This window comes from Nipponia nippon, unplaced genomic scaffold (genome assembly GCF_047370975.1).
Source record: "Nipponia nippon isolate SJK-2023a ecotype South Korea unplaced genomic scaffold, ASM4737097v1 scaffold_3, whole genome shotgun sequence".
Lineage (NCBI taxonomy): Eukaryota > Metazoa > Chordata > Aves > Pelecaniformes > Threskiornithidae > Nipponia > Nipponia nippon.
In genome coordinates, this window is record NW_028262347.1 from 118,280,667 (window position 1) to 118,307,623 (window position 26,957).

Below are 26,957 nucleotides of genomic sequence, written 5' to 3' on the forward strand. Positions count from 1 at the left end.
CTTTCAAGATTGTACTTTTCATTGCTGCCGATTCCTCTTAAATTCAAAGCTTCTCTTACTTTTCTCAATAGCCTCTTTCATTGGAAGATTAAATACACTGTATCAAATCTCTAAGGTTCATGGAGAAGTGAGCAATGTGAAAAACAGATTCATAGCAGAAAGAAAAAGAATCAGCTCTTGAGTATTTATGAAATTGAGGTGCTCTGTCCTGCTACTGTATAGGAAGCAATTGCAATTGTTCTTACTGGCATAATTTAAATACTTGGAATAGATAGTGAATAAAAATGCCACATCTCTTTGAAGAAGCTTCGTTGTTTTCTGACCAAATACTAGAACCCCCACATTCTTCACCAATATCACCATATTTCTGTCTCCTTTTATCTTGGAACAGAAGACCTCTCCAGCTCCCCAGGCTGAGGACACATCACAATGTAGTTAAAAGTTAACTTTTTTTGAATGTGATTTCGTTGTTTCTGCACTGGTATCTAGGAACATTTTCTCTGTTGTCTTTTCAGAGGGAAGCAATGAGTGGGAGCTGAGGCATCCAAACTCTAATTCTGTACATACTGATTATTTAATTAAACTTTAGAAGTAAACATCACAAGTTAATTGCCACATTTTCTTTTCTCGTATCTTTTATTTAGCACTAAAAGAGGTAGATGGTAAAATATTTTAATTATATTTTACAGTTTTTATTAGCTTTTTTTTCCTAGCCTAGCATTTTCCAGTAATTGTTTAGTATTCATTATCCATAGTGTTTTTTCCTAATTAATACAGAGTTATACACAGACTGAAGTCCATTCAAAGTTTTCTTGAAATTACAATATACTGATCTATATCAAAACAAAGCATTGTGCTGAGCATTAAATGAATGTGATTCAGGGTATTGATTGTCCTTTGATGTATAAAGAAAGAGCTATACTAAGCTTCTATTCCCATTCTATTTGCAAAAGGACACTAAAAGTTGTAGTTGCCATTCTGTTCTTCATTCTTAGCTCTCTTTTGGACTGAAGGGAATTTGGATCACACATGTATTTCCAGGATGCAATGCTTAAACAATAGGATAGTATGAAGTAGCTATAACTTCATTTTGTTGTATTAAGTTAGAATCATTAAACTATTTTAATAATTCTGTGATATCTGATCCCCAGTGGGACCTTTTAAAGTTAGAGATCTTTTGGTAAAAATGAGGAATGTATACTAACTCTCTTCAAAATGTTGCACCGGCATTGTGCAGATCTTGCACTGATATACCAGGGGTTCAGATTTTAATGGTGGTGCATTGCATTCCCTCACCTCATACTTTTATTGAGATTGTGTGTTATTCACTGGTACTTTGGACATTGTTGGTATACTTTTATTGACATTGTAATAACTCCAGCACTTCCAATGACATTGTATTGATCCATGGGTCCTTTGAGCACAGTGTAATATCATTGAACTGTTCCGGACATTACTGCAAGTCTCCCACTCAACTGCATAGTAAGACTGCTGTTCATTAATGTCATCTGGCTTACATGAAGGTGGTTTTGTACAGCTGGTGTTCTATATTAATACTGATGGTCTGGTACGTGTCGGTATTCATATGACTATCTACATGGTAATTCCAGTATGCCATTTGGTTAGCTTTTGTTTTATTATTTGTATTTATTTGTAAATATCCAGAGCAACTGTTTCACTGTGGAGTTTTAGTTTGCAGTAGTAAGGCACTTTTTGCCCAGTGTTTGGAAAGCATATCTAAAAAAATAAGAGTATGAATACTGTACTTAAAATGATTGCCTAGTTTAGATACTTACAATTCAACTGGTAACATTTGGGTCTATTTTCAGTTAGCAGCAATTTGCAACAGATTAAAATTAAGTCCTGAAAACATTACAGAAGAGAGTTGAATCTCTGTTATTTTGGGCTCTCTTTCTGCTTTGGAGTCTTTACCAGCCAGTCTATCTTAATGTTTTGCCAACAAAATGACAGTATCTTGATATTAACTCCTTCAAAAAACTTTAATCTGCATCATATTCTTCCTGTTTCCTGCTCTCTGAGTGGGTTTTCAGGCATTGGCAATAGCCTTTACTCTTCCAAATGTAAACCATATTATTCATCAATCTTTACCTCTTCAGGCTGCCTTTCTGTGGAACTGAATCACAACATGACATTAACAAGTCTCATCTTGCCATCCGTTCTGTGATGTTGGTCTTATATCAACTATTAAATATCTTATTGTCAGCGTAACACAGAAGAAATAAAACTTAGTTTTTCTCTTGCCCCCCTCTCTTGGTATCACATCAACAACTACCTTGCTAATGATATTGATAGCATGGTAGTATCCTAATTCTAAATCTATGAAGCAATACCTACTCCTGCTGTGGCATGATACTCATGATACTAATCTTGTGCACAATTATCCTATTTAACCCATGCCAGCCCGAATCTGCATCTTCATCTGCTTCCATTACAATTGCCATTTCCCTACTTAGAAGTAACGAAATCTGCATGAGCTCTTACAAGGGAAGGTGAGGCTGGAGGCAGGCCACCCCTGACTCCTCCTCCTCCCGCTTGGGAAGAACAAGAGCAGACTAAAGTTACTCCGGTGAAGGAGGGGAAGGGAAGTCTGCAAGGCAGTGAACATCTGGATCCCAAGAGGAGAACAGTCAAGGGGGGCTACAGTGAAGTGGCCGGTGTCCCAAGGGCAGGTAAAAGAAGAGAAAGAATTCCTAAGGCCCCCTTGTTAGCAGTTTCCCATAGCACAGGCTGTTAAGGAGCAGAGTAAGAAAACACCAGGAGCATCCTGCCCAGAGAGTTTGAGAATATTGTGATACCACCATAATTTTTTCAATACGAGAATCATAAAAAATTAAAGTAGCATCATAGATCAATAGATACAATGCTTCTTGACACTCAGTGCCCTCAGTGTTAAAACGTTTTTTATTCCTTTCATTTCTTTTTTCTAGACATCTAAGCTATTTCCAGACATGGTTGCTTTTTGCTGCTCAGTATATCCCAAAAGCTAAATCATTTAGCCTATTTTCATATTCTAAGCCTCCTTTAGGCACCATTTTTTCCCCAAAATATAAATCACTTTTGAAGAGTCACTTCCACTGTGCTGCTGACAGTCATTTTAGTTAATCTGTATGTTAAGTGAAAAGTAATAAAAATGTTTTTTTCTGTCCTGCTTTGCCTAACTTCTGGGTATTTTTCAGCTCATTCAGAGCCCATGGGCTTTTTTTGAAACAGACAGATTCTTTCTTTAAGCCTGTGAGATAAGGTGGGCACTACTGTGGACTCTAATGTATGGTCATGCTAAGTCTCTGGACAGGAGCATCTACTGTGCTACACCTGCTGGAGTAAAGACAGATGTGTTATTGCCTACATAAGAACCAAGTGCAGATTTGCTCTTATGATGATCATCCATTTCATATCTTTACAATATTACTTGGATATCTATTTTTTTTTGCAAATTGATGTTCTTTTGATAATTATTTCTGCAGCAAAACATGCAGTAAATCTTTCAATCATTTTTCCATCAAGTTACTGCCTTTTCTGTAGAATTGTCACAGACGTTAGATTGTTCTCTATGTCTAACAAGGTAAGATGGTCTCAAGAATTTTGAATTTGAAATAAAATCTAGCTTTGTTTCTTTAGCAAGCAGTAAGTAATATTTATGGTACATTAAATAAGTTTTGAATTTCAGGCACTTCTAATAAGGATGAAGCAAAGATTGGCCATTATTTCTCATTTATTTGAGTAAAAGAATTGGAAGGTATGCATCGACACCAATAGATATCATTATATCAAGAATGGCTGTTGAAAATCAGAGTGACTTATTAAAACACACTAAAATCCTGCACCAGAGGTTTGTGGGGTTTAGGTAATTGAAGCTTATACTAATAAACTGTGTTGCTGGTTTCTCCTGCCAATAAGATGTCAGGACATTTTAGCTTGCTTTACAAATAAATCCAGTTAAGCTGGGTTCATTTTCTTGTTTAATTTGAATAACTCAGTGAGTAATTTTTGAAACCGCAACCTAAGCATACCTCATTTTTTTTGTACGAAATGAAACTAGTTGTATGCTTCATCAGCATTACACCTGCATTATTCTGATGACATAATGTCTAGTATCAAGGAACAGACTCTTCCCAACTGTTTGTTACAGGTCATCAGATTGCCCCTTGATATTCTCAGTTCCTAATTTTAGTCTTAGTGTCAGAGGATAAATTCAGTCCCCTTGTAAGAAAGTAAAAATTTATTGAAGAGAATGATGAAATTGTTCCTAGAATGGTCATCTTGTTTTCAGTGACCATAAAGGCAATAAGTATTTGTCAACAGGAACAATCAAAGACCATTTTACTTGCACTTCTTGCTTACTTAAAAAGTCATGCTATATAATTTACAAAGTTGCAGGTGTTGCTCACGCAAGCTTATTGGGGAGCTGAACTCTGGGAACTTCAGAGAAGATATTAGTATACTATATTAATTATTTATTATAAATTTTGTTTAAAATACAATCAAATCTGATTATTCTTTATTGATATGGTGGGATAACTAGACATTATTCCACAGTACTTGTGGGAAAACCAGACATTCTCCTGGATGGGGAAGGATAATTTCAGTGGCTAATCCACATTTCTATCTTTGTCATGGTTGGTGCTGAGGAAGGTGTAATGCTGAGTGTAGGATACAGCCTGTGATCCAGTTCAGCTATGGTCACATAGAACAACTTGCAGGTTGTTCTGAATGATTCCAGGGTCTGCAAAAGCTGTAGCTGGACTCAGAGAAGCAGAAACATAGTTTAGAGACACATACCCTGTTTCTTCTTTTCAATGTCATTCAGAAACAGAGGTTGCATTGGTTTTTTGTAACCTGCCCCTTAGAAGGCTTTGGATGTGTATGTGAGGAGTTGGTGTTTTTAGAACTCTCATCCCTGAGTTTAACTGTCATTTTCCTAACTAATATTTTTCTTTCCTAGCAAAGTGTTGGTTTTTTTTTTTTTCCCTTTGCTAATTCCAAGTTTGGATTATCCATATTGTCCATATGTTATGTCTGTAAGCCAAGCTCTGCTTGGCATTGGAAAGGGCTTCACGAAGTACTGTGTCTGGTCTGCGGCACTGCAGCTCAAGGAGGACCAGAGGAGAGAGGATCTAGATGAGAACAATGTGAGCAATCAGAGGCTTAGAAAATATAACTACAAGGAAAAGTCAAGGAAATTGGAGCAGACTATTGCAAGGAGTCAAAATAATAACCTTCAAATATGCAAAAGGTTAGTAGCAATCAGGAGGGCAACAATTTTTCCTTTGTGTGCACTGTAGGCAGCAAAGGTGTAATGGACTTAAATTGTAGTAGAGGAGATTTAGGCTGGATATCAGGAAAAACTTCTCATAATAAAGCTGAATCACTGGTAGCAATTGCCTGGGGAGGTGATGGAATTTCTTTTATTGGAAGCTTTTTAGAACAGGTTAGACAAACATTTCTCAGGTACCATGTACCCATAGCTCCGTTAGCTTCTCTCCTTTCAGCTGTCTTTATTATTATTCTGATTTCCGCCTAGCTCTTCCTTCCACATACTCCCTGAAAATTTTCCGTTTCTGTTGTTTGAACACCTTGATTACCTTCATTGCACTATTAGTTTTCTGTTACTGAGTATTTCTGACCCTTCTCTTCACTTTTGCTATTGTCTTCATTGATTTACGTCCTCAGTTTTCTTGCAAGATCAGAAACTGTTAAGTCATCTCTGACCCCCAGTCTCTGCATGACTGCAGGTCTGCCTAATATGATCTCCAACCCATTCTGGAATAGCTTCCATATTCTCCTTGAAGTCTGTATTCATGATGCAATTATTTTTATCTTAACCAGTGCATTATCATTTTCATAGCCTTTCAAAATCCATGCATCCTATACTACTAGATCTCAGAGAACTATAGTCAGATGATACACCTGACACTGAAGAGAAGAATCTATATTGGATCATATTTTCTGTTTTTCTGTATTACTCAAAGATCATGCTAAATTTGCTGTCCACTGCCTCAAGACCTCCATTATCTTGTGCTACACTTTGACCTTGATGGCTCACTCCATTCTTCTCTGCCCACTCCCTTAGTACTGTTCATCTCGAAAACTTTCTCCTAAACTACTGAGTCACTTTATTTTAAATCCTACCTTCAAATCTGTTTTCTTCTTTGCAAATGATTGATTCACCTTGGATATCCTTTTGTGATACTGTGTGTGAGGATTGTTACATCATACGCAAAATTCACTTTCGGTAGTTCTTCCATTAGAGAAAAGCATTTACCTGAGAGCAGCATTGTTTCATCCCTGCAATAACTCCCTCCTCAGATAATGAACTGTTTTTCATGAAATAAGAATTTAGATTTCACACTATTTAATTCCTTGTTCAGTGGACATATACAACAGTGTAGCTCTGCCCAGTTAGGTATCTTTACATTTGCAGAAGATTTTTGTTGCTTCTCTTTAAATTTATGTCTAGCAATGTGTGAATGTTCTGAGCCTGTGATTCAGAACAAATACCTAATCTAGTTGCTCATGCATACTGGTCACAGCTATGATTTTTTGTGTGTGTTGTGTATGCTAACCCTATATTATATAAAGAGTATAGATGTTCAATTCCTTGCACAGAATCAAGTTAACAATATTTTAAGATTTCTAAGTAATAGATTTCTCCTTCAGCATATGGGAAATCTAAACGTAGTCTGAGAAATGCTGCCTGGAATAAGCCACATTTGTTTTTTCATATAGACCCAATTTTTTCTGTGTGTGTTTATTGCTAAAATATATATTAACACCTCAAAACTTGATGTTTTGACAGAGTCCTTAACTTAAAGTTTTAAAAAACTCTAGATTGGTTCTGGAATGTATCCAGTCTCTAAATTTACAGAAAACACATTTTCAATCCCTACATTCTCTTGTTTCCTTGCTTATTTTTGTTGAGTCAATTTACCCTCATGGGCAAACAGACATTGGAAGAATGCCTGAAACATGATGTATAGGAGATTTCTCTACATGCAGGTTGATGTCCTAATATTTCAAGAGATTAAAGCCTCTTCCTCTTAGCTTATGAGCTATAGGATCTGTGAATTCACAATTAGTTCTGAAAACCTGATTTTGTTCAGTTTTTTTGACAAAAATGTATCTTTCCACTTCACAAAATTTATTTGGCACATATACTGCATAATCAGATGACTATAGAAATTGTTTGGATAGAAATATATGATTTGTGTTGAACAAAATTGCCAACAAATTTCATGCTCAATTGGAACAATTAGCAGGAATTTTGGCTGACTAGCTAAATGTAGGTGTTTCAGCGGTATTGGCATGCTGTGAAAAGAAATTGTTAAATTATCATGTTATGCATAGTTACAAATTGAAAGTATCAAAATAAATATTCTGATTGTTTTCAAGCAGAAGTGTTTAGATGTCTGTAAATGTTATGAATAATGACACTGTACATGTCCTATGTTCATTAAAATGAATAAATACAATTTTTCCCACATCTTATTTCATAAAGTAGATAGATACAAAATTCAGTGAGTGCAAAACAAAATATTTAAGTATATACCTCTAGGTTTATCTTTAAACAAGGCTTGCTTATGGGAATCTTGCCTTCGGATGGCAGATCCATGACAATGAGAATTGTTTAAACTGAACATACCAAAGCATGGAAATAATTATGCTATCAGGAAAATGAAAAAGCACATAGATTGATTTTTTTTCTCGGTTTGATTGACTGGGCTTTTCTATGCACATGATTTGCACATGCCATTCTCTGACAGGCTGCTCTTTCTAGTTATACATATTTTCTTAGTATTTCTTTTGGTTTTAGATCAAAAGTTGTTTCTCATCTTTAAAATAGGGCATTTCTCTCTTTAAAAGGAAAGAAGAAGAAGAAATAGATACAGAAATGATTTTTCAGTTTTTCACCAGCTATTTCCCATGTTTCCAGGTAGAACTGGCTACTGTATAGTGTTGTTTGATATTTGGCAACTTGTAGTCCTTAGCTTTGCTTCAGAGACTTTACCTGCATGCTGTTTCCTAGCTCTGTAGTTGAGTTTCAGTTCTTCCTGCCAACAACAATACCTATTGAAACTGCAGCAGACAGGAGACAAAAGTGCAGTGCCTTTGCTTTTCTTCACAGAACTTAACAACCAGCATGTATTGTTGGATAATCTAATAGGTTATGCCAGTTTTCACTGAAGTTTTACCATTCTATAACTTTTATCAAACTAAAGTCTGAAATGAATATGAATTCATTGTGTTGAAGGCAATGCACCTGCCCTGGACAGCGGATGCCTAAACCTCACTGAAGCGTCAGAGAGCCATCCAGTTTGCTTACTTTCCAAGACGACTCAACTCAGCAGGCACTTTCCTACTTGGTCTACAGACTCCGCTTTCAGAGAGTTATTAGCTAAGCTTTGCCTGAGTCCACAGAAAAGACTGAAATATTATGTCTGGTCAGGACTATAACTAAACTAATTTTGAAGATGGCAACCTTTTGCACAACAGTATAGTGAGAATAGCATTTGTCCATGGGGTAAGAAAGCACTCAGCCCGAGGGGGACTATACCTACATAGCCCTAGGCATCCTGTGGGAGCACACACTCATTTTTACAGCTACAAGAGTAGATTAATCAGGTGGTGAAAAGAGAACAAATTAGAGGGGATCTGACAGCTCGCATGACCTGGGCACTCCTCTGGAAGGGGAGTTCTAATACTGTAGTATTAGAACTTGAGTTCTAATATTGAGTGGGCGCAATCAGGATTTAGGGCCCAATGGTATGATTCTTTAATGGCCCTGAAGGAGCCTTCTCCTTGTACAATTTCTTTTGGAAATCAAAAGATTATGATGGTGTACTGCAGTAACGTAGAAGTTACAAAGGCAGTTAGACTGCAGTAAAATTGGGAAGATCAGTAAGTTTGTATCAGGGCCATCTCTACAAGAGGAACTCCTTTAAAAAGTAAGCAGTATTTGTGATATGTGATCACTTCCAGTTATAAATGTAGTGTACTTTACAAATCTATTAGAGCTTGCCTTAACAAAGACTGTAAAACATTATTGTTCATTAGTGTGAAGCAGTAAAGTTTTTAACAGATATGCATGAAATAAAATTTTCCTTTTTTCATCTTTGGTATATATTCACGTTATTGGAATTATATTTAAAGTAGAATTTTGCCTTTCCAAGTGCTATTTCTTATACTATATCCTTGGCAAGATGACCTTTTTCTTATCTTTATTATCCAGCTTTCAGTTAGAAACTGGGAAGTTTAAAGGGACACTTGCTGTCAGCTTCTTGTCTCAACTGTTTAGGCCTTTGAAAAAGATGTATAAATATTGAACCAGCTGGAGTTAATAGATAAAGTTATTCTGTTCTACAAACAACTTAATGGTTATTAAAGGAAAAGCCACTGGGCTTTTGGAAAAGTAGATGAGCAGTTTATTTTATGCTGAGAAATTTTTCAAATTGTAGGAATCGGAAGGAATCGAATGTACCCTTCTGAACACACCTAAATATCAGTTTATGTGCAGAAAAGAAAAGCATTATCCAGTGACTCACAACCATAATTTGTGTTTCGCAACACAAAACACACAAGTGTAGGACACTCTTTAAGATCGCCACTAAATATACCAAGAAGTGCTGACATGACTTTGGCAATGAGATCCAGTGAGATCATTTTCCTCTGGGCATATGGATGCTGTAAAGTACATATTTCATTTTTTTGCATGACAAATATTTTAAAATCATATTAAAAGAAAGAAAATATATTACCATTTTGTTATAAACAGAGCCAGTCAAACATCATAAATTGAATATGCATTAAAAGATCTCCAAAACTTAGTGTCATGTACTCCTATGTACCTTAATCATGAATGAGTATTTGAGTTACATTCTCCCATCACTCACTTGTTGAACTCAAGAAAAGCAGAGTTGCACCAGGTCCAAATCCAACACAGTGTGTATCTGCTAGAGCACCATTAAAACTAGACTGGTGAAATAGTATGCCGACTCTGATGGATCTATTGAGGAATACTGGATTTGTGTTTATGGATAAATGCAGAGTAATTGCAGAAATATTTTGTCAAAATATTGAAAAAAAATTTTTTTTCTCATTTCCCAATATAATTAAGTGGTAGAAGTAGTACTTCAATCTGAATATTTAATTTTCTTTTTCTACAAAATAGTTACAGCATCTGTTTCTGTTCTAGTAGGAAACTTCCACGGACAATATCCATTGAAGTGAGTGCAAAGTACAGTGTGGTTGTGATCTAGCAATAGCGTATAACCAGTTTGCCACTATTTTGCAAAATAAATAGCTAAAGCAGATTTTAAATAAGCTTCTCTAACCCAGATGTCTGTTTTATTAGTGACTTTCTTTTAATTATGTGAAGATGTAACAGCTCAAGGTGAAAAGGAAGTAAGAGGAGAACTGGAAGGGGTGCATGAACAGTATAGGGTCCTGAAGGAAAGCAGTAATTAATGTGGGGCCATACTGGAAGACGCTTTGATGCTTTGGGAGCAACAATTATATAGCCGTAAAATGCACAAAATACACATCCATAAAATGGCACAAAACTGCTTCTGTATCTCCCCTAATGTGACTTCTTCACTGAGTAATATGTTGATAAAATTTGCATGCAACCCAAACCATATTTCCCAAAGCCTAGACATAGCACTACAATTTGTGTATGCACTGCGTATAGCCATTGATATTCACAACAGGAAATGGCATAAACCCAGTGCATTTAGTGCAGGAGTGTGTGATGTCATGCTTTGTTTTGTTTGATGTATATGTTTTGCCTTGCATTTATGTGAGAGAGGGCAAAGTCAGAGAAACTTGTCTAGAATCTGGGGTAAACGATAGGGAAGTTTATGAAAGTCTGCAGACCAGGTAATATTTCAGTAACATTATTGACCTAATCCTAAGGAACTTACGTCTCCTGTGATACTTGGAATTGGTTTTGTTCCAAAAAGTTCTGTTGTGCAAGATGAGGAAAAAAAAGTTTGATCACAGACCCTTAGGCAGTGTTTTAGATGTGCCGTCTTAGCCACTGAGTATTTTGAGGGCAAGGTCTGAAACCTTGAATTTATATTCTTTAGAAAGCCAGCACAGAAAGCAAAGGGTAGGTCTGACGTTTTTACAGCAATCTCTGCAATAGCCTTTGCTACTGAGGTACACTCTATTACTCTGTTTCAGATAGTTTTTCAAAGGGCTTAAAATGTCCAAGTATATCATAGAACTGTAGTTGCCCTGAGAGGTTAAAATAGTACAATCAACTCATTATCTTCCAGAATATGGGGCGACAACTTTAAATCAACTGGGAAAGGCAGAAAGCATTATTCAGAAATGCTGCTTAATGAGAGCTGGGACTGAATGAGAAATTGAAAAGCTCTTCCATACAATGGGTTATACTCAGCACTGTTTGGTATATCTTCTGTGTAACTGTAGGGTCTTCCAGCTGCTTTCCCCTGCTCACCTCTGCTTGCCCAGTTTTAACTTTAACCAGCTTTTCTTCATCAGTATGCAGATCTTCTCCAAGCCCCATTCTGTTTCAGCATTATGATCACTAAGATAGTAACATGGTGAGCAATTCTGGCAGATGAATGCAGCTATTTGTTAGCTGACTATTTACAACATTAAAGACCTCATCTTCTCATCAGCTGTTTCAGAGACTTTATATTAATATGATCAAGGAACTGATCCTTGTTAGGAGCATTCATGTTAAGCTGAAATTCAATATTTTTACTTACTGAATTTGAATTCGGCAGTAAATCTAATCTGTAGAAAACAGCATTCATCTTGCACAATAGAATCATAGAATAATTTAGGTAGGAAGAAACCTCTTATAGTCATCTGTCAGTCAAAGAGACTGGGGATGAGCTAAACCCCTGAGCAAAGTCAGGCCACCTTTGATCAGGTTGCTTAGGGCCCTGTCCAATGGTGTTTTGAATATTTCTAAGGATGTTGATTTCACAAACTCACTGGCCCCTGTTCAAATGTTCGACTGCCCTCATTGTGAAAAGCCTTTTCTTAATATCTCATCAGAATGTCTCTTCTTGCACTTCTTTCTGCTGCCTGTTGTCTTATCACTGTGAGAAAAGCGTGGCATAGTCAGAGTCAGCAATAAGATCCCACTTTAGCCTTCTCCTCTTAAGACTGAACAAATCCTGTACTGTCAGGCATTCCTTCTAAGTCCTAGGCCACCTATATCTCACTGTTTTGTTTACAAAGGTGCCATAGAAATCTGTTTGAGAGTCTTGCTAAAGTTGAGGTTAAAGCTGTTCACTGCTGTCTTCCACTGAGGCAGTCATATCATCACCAAAAGTAACCAGGTTGGTGTGGCAAACTTTGTCTTTCATAAATCTATGCTGGCTATTCCTAATGAAATTCTTGTCCTTCAAGTGCGAGAACAGGGCTTTTAGGGGGATTTCCTGCATAGTCGTCCCAGGGAAGTAGGTTAGGCTGACCAGTCTGAATTTCCCCAGATCTTCCTCCTTCTTCTTAAAGATGTGTGTAACATTTGCCTTTTTACAGAGATCAAGAACCTCCCCTGATGACCATGACCAGTCAAAGATGATAGCATTTTCTCAATGACGTTGGTCAGTTCCCTCAGTATCCCATCTGGTCCTGTGGACTTCTCTACATCCAATTTGCTTAAGCGGTCCCCTGGTCATTCTTTCCCTACTATGAGCTCATGTGTACACTCTACTAACTCAACCAGATGAAAATCATTAGCAAAACCCAAAGCCTATGTTGCTCAGGATTTCAGGGGTTTTTTTGTGTGCGTGGAAGAAAGTTGGATATAAATTTCCCGCATAAACTAGAGCAACTTTGACGTTAATGTAATCAAAGAACTGCTGTAAAGGCACTTTCTTCAGTAGCAGCATGTAAGAGTGGTCATTGTCTGCTTTTCTGCTGATATTTCTTGGTGAAACATATTTTTTGAGTTTTTCTTCCTATGCCACCCTGTAAATTCCAGAATTTTTTTGTGACTTTTACATTTTAGTAGCTGCAATGTGTACTTTTGTGTACTATGTGCAGTGTTTTTTAAAGATTGTGTTTAAATAGCTGCAAAGTATTTAATATTTGCAGTTACAAAATACATTTATGAGTTTGTGGCTCATGTATGGTGAGATGAGTTCAGTTTTTAGAGGTTTGGGGTTTTTTAAGAGGATTTGTGGTAAACTAGGCACAGTTCACAGGGTAACAAACTAGAAAGGGTTAATGAAGGTCCCACTTATAGGCTTTTACCTATTCTCAGCTGTGACCAATTAGCCAATTAGAAACAGCATCTGTAAAAGCCTAGATCCAAATAAATAACAAATTTGCAGGCTCTCCTGAAAGGGCTGTAGAGTCATGCTGGGGGATGCTGAAGGAAGAACTTTGTGTGAAGAGCGATGATTGACCATGGAAAGCAGCCTGGAAACTTGGTGAGCTGTTGAAAGTCTCTCTTCTTTCTTCTTTAATGCAGAATGACTTGGCTGGAGTTCAATAAAGTTAAGGTGAATGGTACTAAAGCTGTTTTCTATGCTGTACAAATTGGCAATACTATTTTAGTTCTTCAAAGAAGAAACAAAAGAAAAAATAGATTTCAAGTACCTATTACTGAGGGTAAATGAGAAAGATGCTTTTCTTTCTAGGTCTGATTTTGTTTGCCTGGCTTTTTTTTCTTCTTTTTCTTGGTAACATGTTAATCATAGTTTTCCTATTTGTGTGTGCCAGCTGCACTTAAAGAGAGCCCACTATTAAAAATTATCTCTCTTTAGTACATGTTAGTACTTTTTTGCTAGTGTCTCCTCTGAAGCCTACCAGGTAGTACAGGCAGGTGTAGCTTTTCTCCCTAGTATGTATTTTCTTTTTTCCATTTTCCATTGTTGGGAAATAGGCTAGCCACTACTCTTAATAAAGTTTCAGTTAAATAGACAGTACCTCCTTTTTGGAATAGGTGTGTTCATCTGACTGACTCAAAAAAAAAAAAATCCCTGCCACATCATAAAGGCGTCATCTTCTTTCAGTGATTTATTGACACATTTACTTCTTAAGTGTCTAGACTGTATATTTTAGGTCAACAGGTATGTTAACAAATGTAATTGATACATACAAACATCTGAATAGCATCAACTGTATCTTATTACTGGCTCTGATTGTCAACCAGAGATGACAGAATTGTGTACTCTTGGGTACTATAGAGTGAGTCATCCCAAATACCTTTCTCCTAAACATGTTTGATCACTAAGCTATATGAACAAAAGCATCAGTGTGTTAAAAGAATGCTTTAATTGCTTTCACAACAGAGGTGGTCATGGAGTCTGAGCCCTTATTTAGTAGTATCTTTCCAATATGTCTTCTGATTAGTCTTAATAATCGCTTTGCGTTTGTTCTCATGTAACTAGTGTCTCTTCTTCTTCAACTCTTCCAACAGATAAGTCATGTTTAATGACAATCATTGCTATATATTAACTTGTAGTGTGAATAATGTAATGTGGGTTCTAATCTTACAAACAAATTCATGTGCAGAACTGTCCTGAAAGTACTCCATCAAACTTAAAAGCAAGTAGGAAGGTGCAGTTAAGTATATTCATAAAATTTAGCAGGATCAGTTTTATAGTCAGCTGCACCATGATGGAATTTACAAACAGAATTTCTGGTGTGATTATTGTAGCTGTATCTTGGGAGCAAACTCTTGAGTACATCATATAAAACAGCTTTGGAAAATGGATACTTTGTTATCTTGGAAAGTGAATATTCAGCATTGCATACAAATACTTAACAAAGGAAAAGTAAGGAATTACTTAAGCTATAAGCTGAGAAACTGTCCTCTATATATGATCTGAAGTGGCTAATACAGACCACTGATCTACTTCTATAGATGTTTTAATCTACAGTGAATGTGATAATGAATTTATTAAGTGTCACTATTGGTATCTTTCCGCAGTTGGAATTTTCAGTGAATAATTATGAGGTACATAGTGAATCTTTTAAAATTTATATTCAGAAATTCATTGTAACTAATTTCATGTAATCATAAGCAACTTGAAGTCAGTCTGACATAAAAAATGATACTCAACTGTCTCATCTCTAACAAATGACAGTAATTAGCCATATTTCAGGCAAAAGATAATATATCACAGATAAGGAAGTTCATATTTCGTGCAGTATCCATTACCAGAGTTGTAGGGCCAAATGAACTCTCACATTACACTCCTTTATAAGCTCTTCTGTCACAGAATATAATATTAAAATTATGCTTGTAAAGTAGGTTTTAAGGCAGATGAAACTTTTGAAAATTGACGGCTTTAGTGAGCAGTCAGCACTAGTGTTTACTTTGATAAGCACTAAGGGAATACTCATGGGAAGTAAAGCCTATGCATCCTTGTGTTGTCTTCCGCACTGCTAATAAGGGAATGGCAGTTTGGTTCACCTCTGGTCATTTCCACAGTGACTCAAACAGCACCAGCTTTGTCTTTTTAAAAAGGCTACCAAAAACCCAATTGTTCTCAAGTATCTAAAAATTCTTTGCTGCTTATAAAGCCTAGTATGCATCACTGATGCTATGATATGGGGGCCTTGGAAACGATTTATGCAATGGGAATGAGGCTTCCCACATTGAATGGAGATCCAGATCTTTCCTTTTCAAGATTAGTGGTCTGTGGTTCAATAGGAAATAGCTGATTAATACCATAAGGTATTTTGTCCCGGCCTCTAAAAACAGTGAATAGGTTGAGTAGTTGGTAAATACAATCGATTCTATTTACCCACCATAAATAAAAGGGTGGAAAGTTGTGTGAGGAGAAATGGTGAGCCATGGAGTGAGTAAAAGCTGTGACCTGAGCCAAGTCCTGCCCATCGCAGTAGCTGCAATAAGTAACATATCTATACAACTATTGCAAAGCAGCAGAAGAGGGGAGCATAAATGTACCTACCCTTTATGCAAAGCATTCCTGTGTGATCACAAAATGCATGTAACACAGGTCAGCGAGAAAGGTGGTGCATTTTAGAGGGGGATGATGGTAACAAGGCTCTGGAGCCGCTATTGTTACACTGATGGGAACGTGCACACAAGTGACGTGTAGTACATGTGCAGTCTACTGCTACAAAGAGCCATCAGCTTGAAAAAGGTGGATGCAAACCAGTTTATGGTGCTTTGTGCAGGACTGAGGCATCCTCTGATGTTAAGATGCACAATCTAGGCTTATTCATAGGAAAACTATAGTACTACCCTGTTTCATTTCTCACGTGAAAATGTAGCTCTCTGTGCATGTTTTTTGTTTCAACTTCTAGAAACTCAAGATTAAAAAGCAGAATTAATGCATACTTGGCTATGTTCAATAGCATCTTACTGAAAATAGTCATGCCTATGTTTTTCACATGTGATTCTTAACAATTGTTTGCTAGGAATTTCATCCTTGCATAGAATAATGTTAGCATTCTGAAGTCCCTTAATCTACATTCTTGATAAGACTTTGTTACTGATTCTAAGGAGAAAACCCAAGTAACTTTTTTTTCAAAAACAAACAAACAAAACTTTTAAAATCTGTTTGCATAAAGTATAGAGCCTTTTCTAGGATTAAAGGTTCTTATAAAAATGAATACATGAAATTTAGTATTTTCTTCATAAATTACAATACCCGTTTAAACAGACATTGTATTTGAAAAGAAACATAGCTTTTCTTTAGCAATACTTGCAATGGAGTCTTAGGTATTTATACACGTGACAGATTCAGATAATAGTACAAATATGTATGCTACATGATGTGAGCACAAATCAAAATTAAAAGGATTGATTTCAAAGGAATAAAAGGTATTCTTTATAGTGGAACAAATATTCCTATTGTATGAACGCTACCTGAAGTGTTCCTGTTGATGTGTTTGCACATTTAGAGAAAATCAACATGGTTGTACTTCATGTTTCTTTCCTTGTAACATGAAGCTGAGTTATTACTGTACTAATGGCGAGGCCCAAAATGTTTTTGAAATGATGGCAATGGTCCAGTTTATCTTGTTTAAGTGTCACCGTTAACAAAGTGAGGTTATTCCAGTATTATCTAAGTCATTGTTATCATCTAAGTGGTATTTGTGGGGTATGGAGTCAAGCTCCCTGAATTGTGAATGTCCTTTTGCTGATTTATAGTTTTGCATTATTTAAGTGGTAAATTCTGTACAATGCAGATGAGAACCTTTGAGGGAAAGCAAATATTATAGTAATTCAATATTTCAGTAGCCTTGTAGCTATTTGAAACAGTCGATTAGTAAATGATATTTATTTTCATCTTTAGGTATAAAAATGCTTCTTATACCAGTAGATATCCATCCCACTATACACAGAGGAAAACTGACAAAGAAAAATTGGAAGCAAGCCCAGTTTTTTTCTCCCTATGCAGTGACCTACTCATAAATGACAATATTTATATTGGCCCTTTCTATCTTCAATCTAGATACAGCTTTCAGCATAACAGAAGCCATAAAACATAACCCAATAATTACAACAGCTTTTCCTAAAAATACAAGGCTTAACTAGAACTCATTCAGAAATATGTTGTCAATTTAAAAATGCCAAATGAAGTGTTGGGATAAATTTCTCCCAAAAGATTTTGCTATTGTAGTGCTCATTGCTGTAGTAATCCATGTTTAGATGCCTGACTCAGAACTGAATCCAGAGCCATGTGTGGAGGAGAGCCCACAGAGAATACTGAAAAGGGATGCCTCTTCAAAAGTACCTAAAATGGGTGGCAGAAACCTTCTTGTCTCAAGTCAGGATTCGTGTCTAAAAATGATCTCCTGGAGTTAGGTGCTCATGCTTTTGCTTTTAAAAACAGAGGGAGTGCTGCTGCATTTATACTTTGCACAGTAGTTCAGTGCCTCAAACAGTCACTGAAAACATAAGACATGGCCATCATCAGCCAACAGAGTCAAAGAATCATCACTATGACCTGAATGTAAGGCTATGGGCTGCTCTTGCCATTTATTGTCATAGTTGTGAGACTGCTATTGTAGAGAAAAGGTGATCTCAACAAGACTGGTGGAAAAGCAACCTGTGACCTAGACTGCTATCCTGGGAAATGGAAGATATTGGGTATGGGTTTTCTAATCTCTGTGCCAAGTAATGTCCAAGACTTTAATCCAATTGTACTGGTGTAATGTGTAGTTCATGGATTGCCCTTCAAGGTAGAATCAAAAAACTTTCTTTCTAGTAACCTATTAAGAATAGGTTACAAAATTGTGCTTTGTTCTGGCCTAATAAATCCTGAATTTTTCATTGTTCTGTAGGAAGCTTGAGCAGAGGAATGTTTACTTTACGATTCCTGCATGTGCTTATGTAAGACATAAACATTGAAGCCGTTAACTATGCTGAGACTGCAGTAAATTCTGAATGTATGAAAGTTTCTCTGTGTACCAACAGGATTTCATTTGGTTTAAAACTTGGGTGCCACTAAAATAATGCAGAGGTTTTTTTGAGAGGTGGGACAAGCATCATAGGAATAGGTATCTAAATTCTACACATCTTCAGTCCAGTCACAGTTGACCCTTTTGGATCTGGATCTACGGTCTTCCAATGGTTAATATTTTTCACCTGTTTTTATGGGTCTTTTTAAAATAATGCGTCAACTTGAGCTGTGATAAATTTAAGAGCCACTTAAGTTTGTTTTGCCTTCATCTATTAAAGTTGTCTGAAAGTCTTGTACTTTTATTGATATTTGTAGATTTTGATTTAATAGTCTTTTAAAAGTTGTTCAGTAAAGCAAATTCAGTTCTTCACATTGCAAAGCATGTTTCCCAGACTGCAGACTGCTGTTCTGGAGCTCTTCTCTCAATGCAGTGCAATTCTCCATCTTTTGTCTTCCCTGTTTGGACTAGGACTGGAGCCAAAGTATGAAATCTCAGAGTTGATTGTAAGCTGGTATGGTTTTGTTAATGCTTTATACTTGGTAAGGCTCTGGTCAAAAATGAACATAATCTTACAAATGCTGTACCAAAGCATCAGTGCACTCATCTGTTACTGTTTCCCAGTTCACCCTTAAGGATGAATAACATCCTGTGTCTAGGTAGGACCTTACATTCAGCTGTGTTGTGTTGCATACATCTTCCTTAAAGTTGTCTTGCTACGTAGGGTCTATCAATGGTAAATAACAATTTCTTACAGATCAATGTTCTTTATCATCTGAAAGCTTTATTAGAAAGGCTTTATTACCATGTAATGATTGAAGTAATGGATTGTGTGGAGTCAAATATCAGTTGTCATAGGATGCCAGTAGAAATACTAGTTGATACTTCATCACAAATACAATTTATTAAACTTGCCTGTATTTTAATGTATACTATTACTTGGATCAATCAGTTCTGGTGTTGAACTGAAAGATAGATCCACTCATGGATCAGTTTTTCAGTCACGTGATAATGCCTTGTCACCTTTGGAATACTACCTCTTTTGTTCTGATGTAATTGCAGATTGTTGTAGTTCTACTTTTGTAAGGGTTTAAGATGTGATACAGACTTCAAACTAATGAAGTGTGGCCATATTTCTTTATGGAAAAGTTATTCCAAACAATTTCTTTCTAAAACTGAAGCATTAAGTGTTTTTTACTAAGTTTATGAAATATGGTGGGTGAGGGGAGTGCTTTTTAAGTCTGCTACACTATTATCTTGATTCAGTGAATATAGATAGTTTTTTGAACCTTCTAAGTGTGGTTGTAATAACTATATAAACTCTTTATTGAGAATACTTTCGTTCACTCCCCCTAAAAAGAAAAACTCAAATGCTGTATTCCCTCCCTGCCTTTCAGGTATCAAACACTTGCTGACAGGGTTGAGAATAACCAGTTGATTCCTGACAGCATAGGTATGCGAGGTGTTAGCTTTGGCAATGAAACTAAATTAAGAAGTTCCCATCTCTGATTGCCTCTTCATTTGTGTCAGTATAGCTGTGGATCAATACAGTAAAACACTGAAACAACCTGGTTCAAAAGTAATCCTCCAGGCAAAAGGGTTATTTCTGTTATTACCAAAGGCTCTTTGAACATGGTTTAAATAACTCTCTATTTGACAGGATTTTAGAATTGAATTTTTAGAAGTTTCATTGTCTGTCTGCAGTGTTAAAGTGCTAAGCTGTACCTATTCTGCAATGGTCTGCTTCAGAAATGGGTTTCTGTAATCTGTCCTTGCTCTGCTGTACACTGACTGCAGTTTAGGGTGTTCCAAAACGGTTGTGGAAAGAACAGAGTGACTTCCCGAAGCTGGTCATCCTAAGCTGTTCCTGGAACAGTAAGAGCAAATGGATCTCAGAAAATCCAGTTAAATGTTCTCAGGGAGGGAAATATCAGACTTTTTTAGAAAACAAGAATTTTTTGAGTCAGAGTAAAATGTTCTGCTATTAGTCTGACTCGACGCTAAAGCTAAAATACTTCCTCACTTATGAAAAAGTTTTGTGTGAAATCTAATGAACAGCAATGCTAGTGTAGTGCTGGTTATGTGCTATTATATTTTTTTTTAACTAGGTTGGTCAATATCTGTGTTCAGCCTGCAGCGTTTTCCCAATGGAAGCTCAGTCTGTTAGCTCTAGGATAGGCTTAATCAATGGATTCCTTTTTGCTAACAGAAATGATCCATGGGAGCTCCCATAAGGAGAAAAGTCATGAGGCAAAACACAGGCAGCCTTTCATGCTGTAAAAGAGAAGCTAGGAAGTAAGAATCTGACCTATTTTTGAGGTGGCATTTCAAAGACTTCGCTGTTGAACTTTTTTCTTTATTAAATCAATTCAGGTTATTAAAGGAAAGTTGAAAAGGCGTTTGAAACCTTTTTGTTTATTGCTGCTTGTTTGGAACTATGGTTGATCTTTTTTGAAGTCACAGATTACAGGAGAGTATTAATACAATAGTTATTTTGAAATATAAAGTGATCTGCATCAACTAATGAATGTACTGCATACTAGTGTGAGGTAGTCTCAGCAAGTCAATGAAACTGGCAGTAAGCTTTATGCTCACTTGTGTTTGATGGATATGAGTGCAAGTTGGTGGACTTTGTCAGGTAACTATTGCAAGCATGCTGGAACACGATTGATTTCAATGCCTTGTTTGCAAAGTAAAGAAAAAGGCTGATAGTATATTGATTTCCAGAAACTGCAAACTATTGCAAGAACATATATTACAATTGTAGACATAGATTGGCATGGTTCCTAGATGTAAAGCTTTATGCAGATTAATAAATTCTTAATTATGTGATCATAGTTTATTGTTATAATGTAACTGCATATTTATACTTGAGCAGTGCTAACTGAAGTCCAGTGGATTTTTGAAATCTGGAAGGGGGAGGTCTTTTCATAAGTGTTAAACAGTTTCTAGCTGACAACTTCCTGGGAGCCATTAAGAAATTGATGTTTTGTATTGTTTTTCAAAGGCTCCAAGTAAATTGTTTTGTTTTTTTTTTCATAAAACTTTCCTTGTTCACAGTTGCCATAAAATAGCCTAAACGACTTCAGAAATAGGATGGAGAAAGTACAGGATGAACTAAACCCCTCCCTTGCCCCAAACCAGAGCAACCTTGCATCCTTTCACTCTGCTTGTGAACCTGTGAGCAGAATTCTATTCTCTGCACTTTCTTTGGCATCTGGACATCAAACTGTCCAGATGTGCTGAAATAAAGTGTGGTAAATGCCTCCACGTGTGGTATATTTGCTAGCATGCATGACCAAAGAGACCCCACAAAGTATTTTGGCTGAGTTGGCCAGAAACAACATTGGATGCTGCATCTTTCTGAACGTTATTAAAAGCACAGAGTCAAATCTAATACTGCCGCAGTAGGGAAGCATTTGTAATGAAATGTGTTGCCAGTGGGAGGAATGGGAGTGTCTGGATGTTGAATACAATTGCTAAATATTTTCTAAGCAATCAATGGCAAAATTGAGTTATGGGCTGCTTTAAATTATTTACAGAAGAATTTATATTTGCAAACTGATTACAACAAGCTGCTGCTTTTAACAACAAATTCTTGAAAATTCAATGCTACAATGAGTTATTACAAGGAAGTTAGCTGTATGAAATTAAATTAGGTGATAAACAATCCATTCTTCTGCTGTAACTTGGCATTCATGACAACTAGTTCTAATATGCACCTGAACCCATTATTCTTGGCACTTCATAAAGTGGCAGTTGATAGCAATTTGTATTGACAGACTCTTATTGAATATAATTTCTCAATGGGAACTAGCTAATCAATTAATTAATCATAGCATTACTCAAGTTTCTTTTTATGTTGCTCTATCATTCAGAAAATTAACTGTTATCATAGTTTTCAATTAATAAACTTAAACATTTTAGTTTTCATTGGCTGAATTACCAAGCCTAGACTAAATAAATAAGTGTTAAAGCTTTCTGAATCACTAGCAAAACTGAAAATTATGTATGCTAAATTGCAAAACACAACAAATCCTAATTCTATTATACTTACCACTATGCAGTATTACAAAATGGAATGTTGAGTCTTGCATTCCCTCTTGAAAGCTGCTTGGGTGCACGTGGAAAGACCTAGCTGATTCTGAAAAGACTTCAGGTAGTAATCATGGACAACATGTGATGAAAAACACCATCAGTTAATGTTCTAAGGCTATCTAATAAATATTTGCATCTTCCTTCACATTTAAATAAGGCTTTCTTAAAAGTCAAAATTGCAAAGAAGTAACTCCATCCTACTGCCAGGTCGTTCTGCACAGATGCTCTAAGTATGTGAACTCCACTAACTCCAGTCACTGTGCAGAGAGTGCCAAGATTCATCAATTCGGAGTGCCCTTTAAATCAAAAGGGCTTCCCTGGAGAGCAAGGGTCAGCTTGCCTGTCTCTCACTGCAGTAACAGAACCTACATTATGTATTTTGATTTGTGTTGACATGAATTTAATTACATAATATTAAGACCTTAAAGGCCATTCAATGAACTCTTGCCTCAATAAACACGAGTCCTGGCCTAGAGCCTTGCTTTGCCCATGTAAGCGCAGCATTCCTCTTACGAATTAGGAGAATGGCCCTGATCACCTTTATTTGAATAAATAGTGGTAACACTGGATGTAGAATATACAAAATGTAAAGTAATCTGCTAATACTGACAAACTTATTTGCCAACTCATATACTCAGGATAATGTTTTGAAATGTAAATTGAGATTGTGTTTTATTTGTCCTTTGAAAAACTTGCATGTCTTCCTTTCTCTAGCATAGCTTGGTAAAATAAAACCTGCCAGTCATTCTGTGTCTTGGATCTCATTTGCCAAGTGACAGTTTTCTTAGAATAAGGATAAATTAGACTTCCATTAATAGATTAGTTTATCAAGGAAGTGTAATTATTACTTTGTAAGGATATTAAAAGTTTTTTGATTGAGCTATTTTTTTTCCTTAAATAGTTAAGACAAAATATTGAATTTTATGAAGAAAACCCATCCTCAAAGACTGCTGTGATAGGAGACCTTTGGCATGGACTGAACCAGCAGCAATAGCCATCTTCTAAAAGAATGAATTATCTGTTTTCCTCCATGTCTGTCTTGTTCTTCAGGGTTCTTATTGTCACTGAATATCTTTTAGATTATTTTTTTTCCTTAAGGATTGGCCTGAAACTGAAAATATGAAATAAGAGATGAATGTCTGAGTCTTCTATGAATCGAAGTTACCAACAATGCCAAAAAGCATCAGAGGCAAATTAATCTGATGAATCAAATGCCTTTTGTCTTCCTTTCTCTGTGTACAGTCTGACTCAATTTCAGATAGCTCTTTCCTTTTGTTAGTTAGATCAAGGCTGTGTGCCTGACAACTGCTATCAAAAACCCCTTTTTACTTTTTAAAAACTTTCAAGACACAGGGTGTACCTAGGCATTTAATCTTCACCTCTTGGTAATCTGAACAGTTGTGTTAAAAAAAACATGTTACCATGGCCAAAAGATGATTAAGAGATGGTAATTAATTGTATCAATACAATAATAAATATTCTAAAGAGAAAGTTTAAAATAATGGACACTCCATTTTTAAAAAGGTCAGTATAAGTACTTCTATAGTGAAAACAATTCACTCTTCCATTTGGGAAACCCATGAAGAAATTAACAGGGGAGGAGGGGTACAGGACTAACCAGAGTGGTGGCGTTCAATCCCTTCTCATTACTCCCTTTTCCAATGAATCGATGGAGTAGAGCATCTAGGAGCCTAGAGGAGTGTGCTGCACTGTTGGATTTTGTAGCTGCTGGTATTTGGAGAGGACTCAGTGGGTCCATGGCTGGCAGAGCAATTCATGGACAAAGCTGAGTGTCATGCAGATTACTCTGGGGTTTACAATGCAGTAAGCAATGACTTGCCTGAAGTTAATGCGTTCAATTTAAATTGTTCTCGTTGGGGGGCGAGGGGGATGGATTGATGGCAAGTGTTTCCTCTGAGTAGGCCAAGACCTAGTTGATATTGACAACTTTTGGGGAGATAAAGGTTACTTAACTTTGTCAGAGGCAACTGAATCTGCACCTCCCACTTCCGTGAATCTTGTGGCAACTAGGCTGTATATAAGAAGCTCTGATCCATCTCCATTTTGCATATTTTTTTGGAAGGAAAAGGCTGGTGTGTCTGTCTGAAAGAGCCTGATCCTGAAAACATAACATTGATTGGCACTGAAAGCATCTGCTTAAATTAATTCTTTGGTGGAATGAAGGCCATGGAACTGTAATTTTGCGCCTTAACCTATATTAGCATGGGTATACATAGGGCTTTTGCTGTCAAGCCACAGATGCCTTTATTTATGGAAGGAAGTAGAACTTGCTGCTTGTAAGAGAACTCTAAGATTAAAAACTAATATTACTCTTGTCTAGGTGACAATCAAGGCGGTTATATCTTTTTATTTAGTTCCCTGAGTAACAGTTGGGTACTATTCTGGTTACCTCTGGTTCTCTTCGGCAGTTTGTACTGAGTGAATGTTTTTTTTGAAACCTTTTTCAAAGATTATAATGATATGAGGTGTGGGAGGTACCTCCTTTATTTGGTCACTAAATAACTGAATACAGAACAAGATTTTTACCAGTTAAATAAGATCATTTTCATCTTATGAGTCATTGTTTCGGGAAGGTGCAAGGTACACTGAAGTCATCCAAATGCCTGCTTTCTTCCTGTAGAACTGGCAGGAGTAGAAGCTGGAGGGAAAACTGGGGCTCTGGCTATGTATCTGAACAAGAGTTGGTATGGTGGTTGTTCCGTCTGAGAAGGAATCCCTCAAGCACCTTTTTCTTTGTTGCTAGCTTACCTCAAACAATCAAGGATTCTCTCAAAATCACCTCCACTGTCCACTAATTACCATCTACTGGATTGAGCGTGAGAGATGTTGGACACATCTCATTGATATACATTCATATAATACTGAGGTAGAGGATTTCTTTATTTTTCTAGTAAACTGTGTAATCTAAAATGAAATGTGACCTGGGGACATGGGGGAGGATTAACATGAAACACTACTACAAAATTCCTGATGCATACTTTTTGTCAGACCTTTTTTAACACAGAAGAGCTAGGATGCAATAAATCAGTTTAGATACCAGAGAACTTGATTGGGATGCTCAATTTTACTATAATAGCCTCATCTAAAACACTCAGCCCTTTTCAGCTCTTCTGTACTCTTCCAAAATTGTTCCGAACAAGAACAATCTTTAAAAATGGGGCATTTGAGACAAGCTAATGATGCTATAGCTACTCAAGATAACCATTGTCTAAGAGTAGCATTTGCTGCCTAAGCAAATCACTGGATACAGTGAATAGTATCTAAGTTGTTCTCTAGCAGCTTGGAGAGACTTGAAAAGAAAGATGCATTAGCCATTAAAAGAGCTGTGCAGTTAGACAAAACCACAGGTTTAAAAAAACCCCACAACTTCATTGTAAAAAGAAATGCAAAGTGAAAGAGAGGTTAACCTAGTTTTAAAGTTCACTTGTGCTTACATTTTGGACCTAGTTAGAAAACAGGAATTGGGAGTTTCCTTATTCTGGCTTAATATTGCTTTCAACTTTATTTCTTTGATATTTTTATCAATGCTTATCCCACCAAGTTTGTTCAAAGACAATCTCATTACACCGCTTCCCTCACTCTGTCTCCAAAATTTTCATGCAATTAAATGCTTGCCTTTAAATCACCAACTCTAGTGGTATAGTGCTGTATTGAAATATGTATCCTGCATAACTTAACTTGCTGTGAATGTTTGATTTGCCCTATTGATAAATCTAATTTAAGTGTTCAGTGTGACCATTAGCAATTTCTCTGTAATTATGTGAAAAGATAAAATAACATGAGGAAAGGAGACCATTTCAGGCTTTGAATTTTCTGTCTCAAGGGAGGTTTGTGTGTGAAATGGAACTGCTGAAAACAAGATTTCTCTACTGAGCTGGAAAGAAAAATGAAAATATTTTTTCCCCAGTCCATTTCTTTTCTTCGTCAACACTGTAATAGCTTTAATATTTAACTGAATTTTGTGTTCCTTTTGGCAGGGAAAGGGAATATATCTGAGTATGAGGAGATAGGCATATCCCCCCAAACCCCGAAACTTTCCCTTGTGGAAAGAGTAGCCTGAACTTAAGGAAGCAAATGTTGTCAACTTAGACCATGGTATTCCCCTTCCAGTATATCGCCTAACCCAATTCCAGTCTGCCAATGAGAAGATACATCCCCGAGATGTTCTTTGGCACAACTTCCTCCATCTCTATCTGTTGCCGAGTCTCAGTCTTCCTTTGGGAAAGGAAGCAGCAGTATTGGAATATCTTTGCAAGCCTCTCTTATGCTGGCAAAGAGGCATGGTTGGCTCCATTAGTGATAAACATTAGAACGCTGTGTGCTTTTGGCCTTCAAGGTTGTATATGTATTTCTAATCAATTAAGAAAAATTGAAAGAATCAGGAAAAGCAGTATATATTGCATGCAGAGATGACATCATGTAAGTTACTGTGTCTTTTATCTACTGAGGTA

General features: G+C 36.5%; 1 protein-coding gene across 3 annotated transcripts in view; it reads left to right on the forward strand.

The window, feature by feature from the left end:
• Positions 1-26,957, forward strand: part of ATRNL1 (attractin like 1) — a 528,683-nt gene that overhangs the window by 398,020 nt on the left and 103,706 nt on the right. The window lies entirely within an intron of this gene.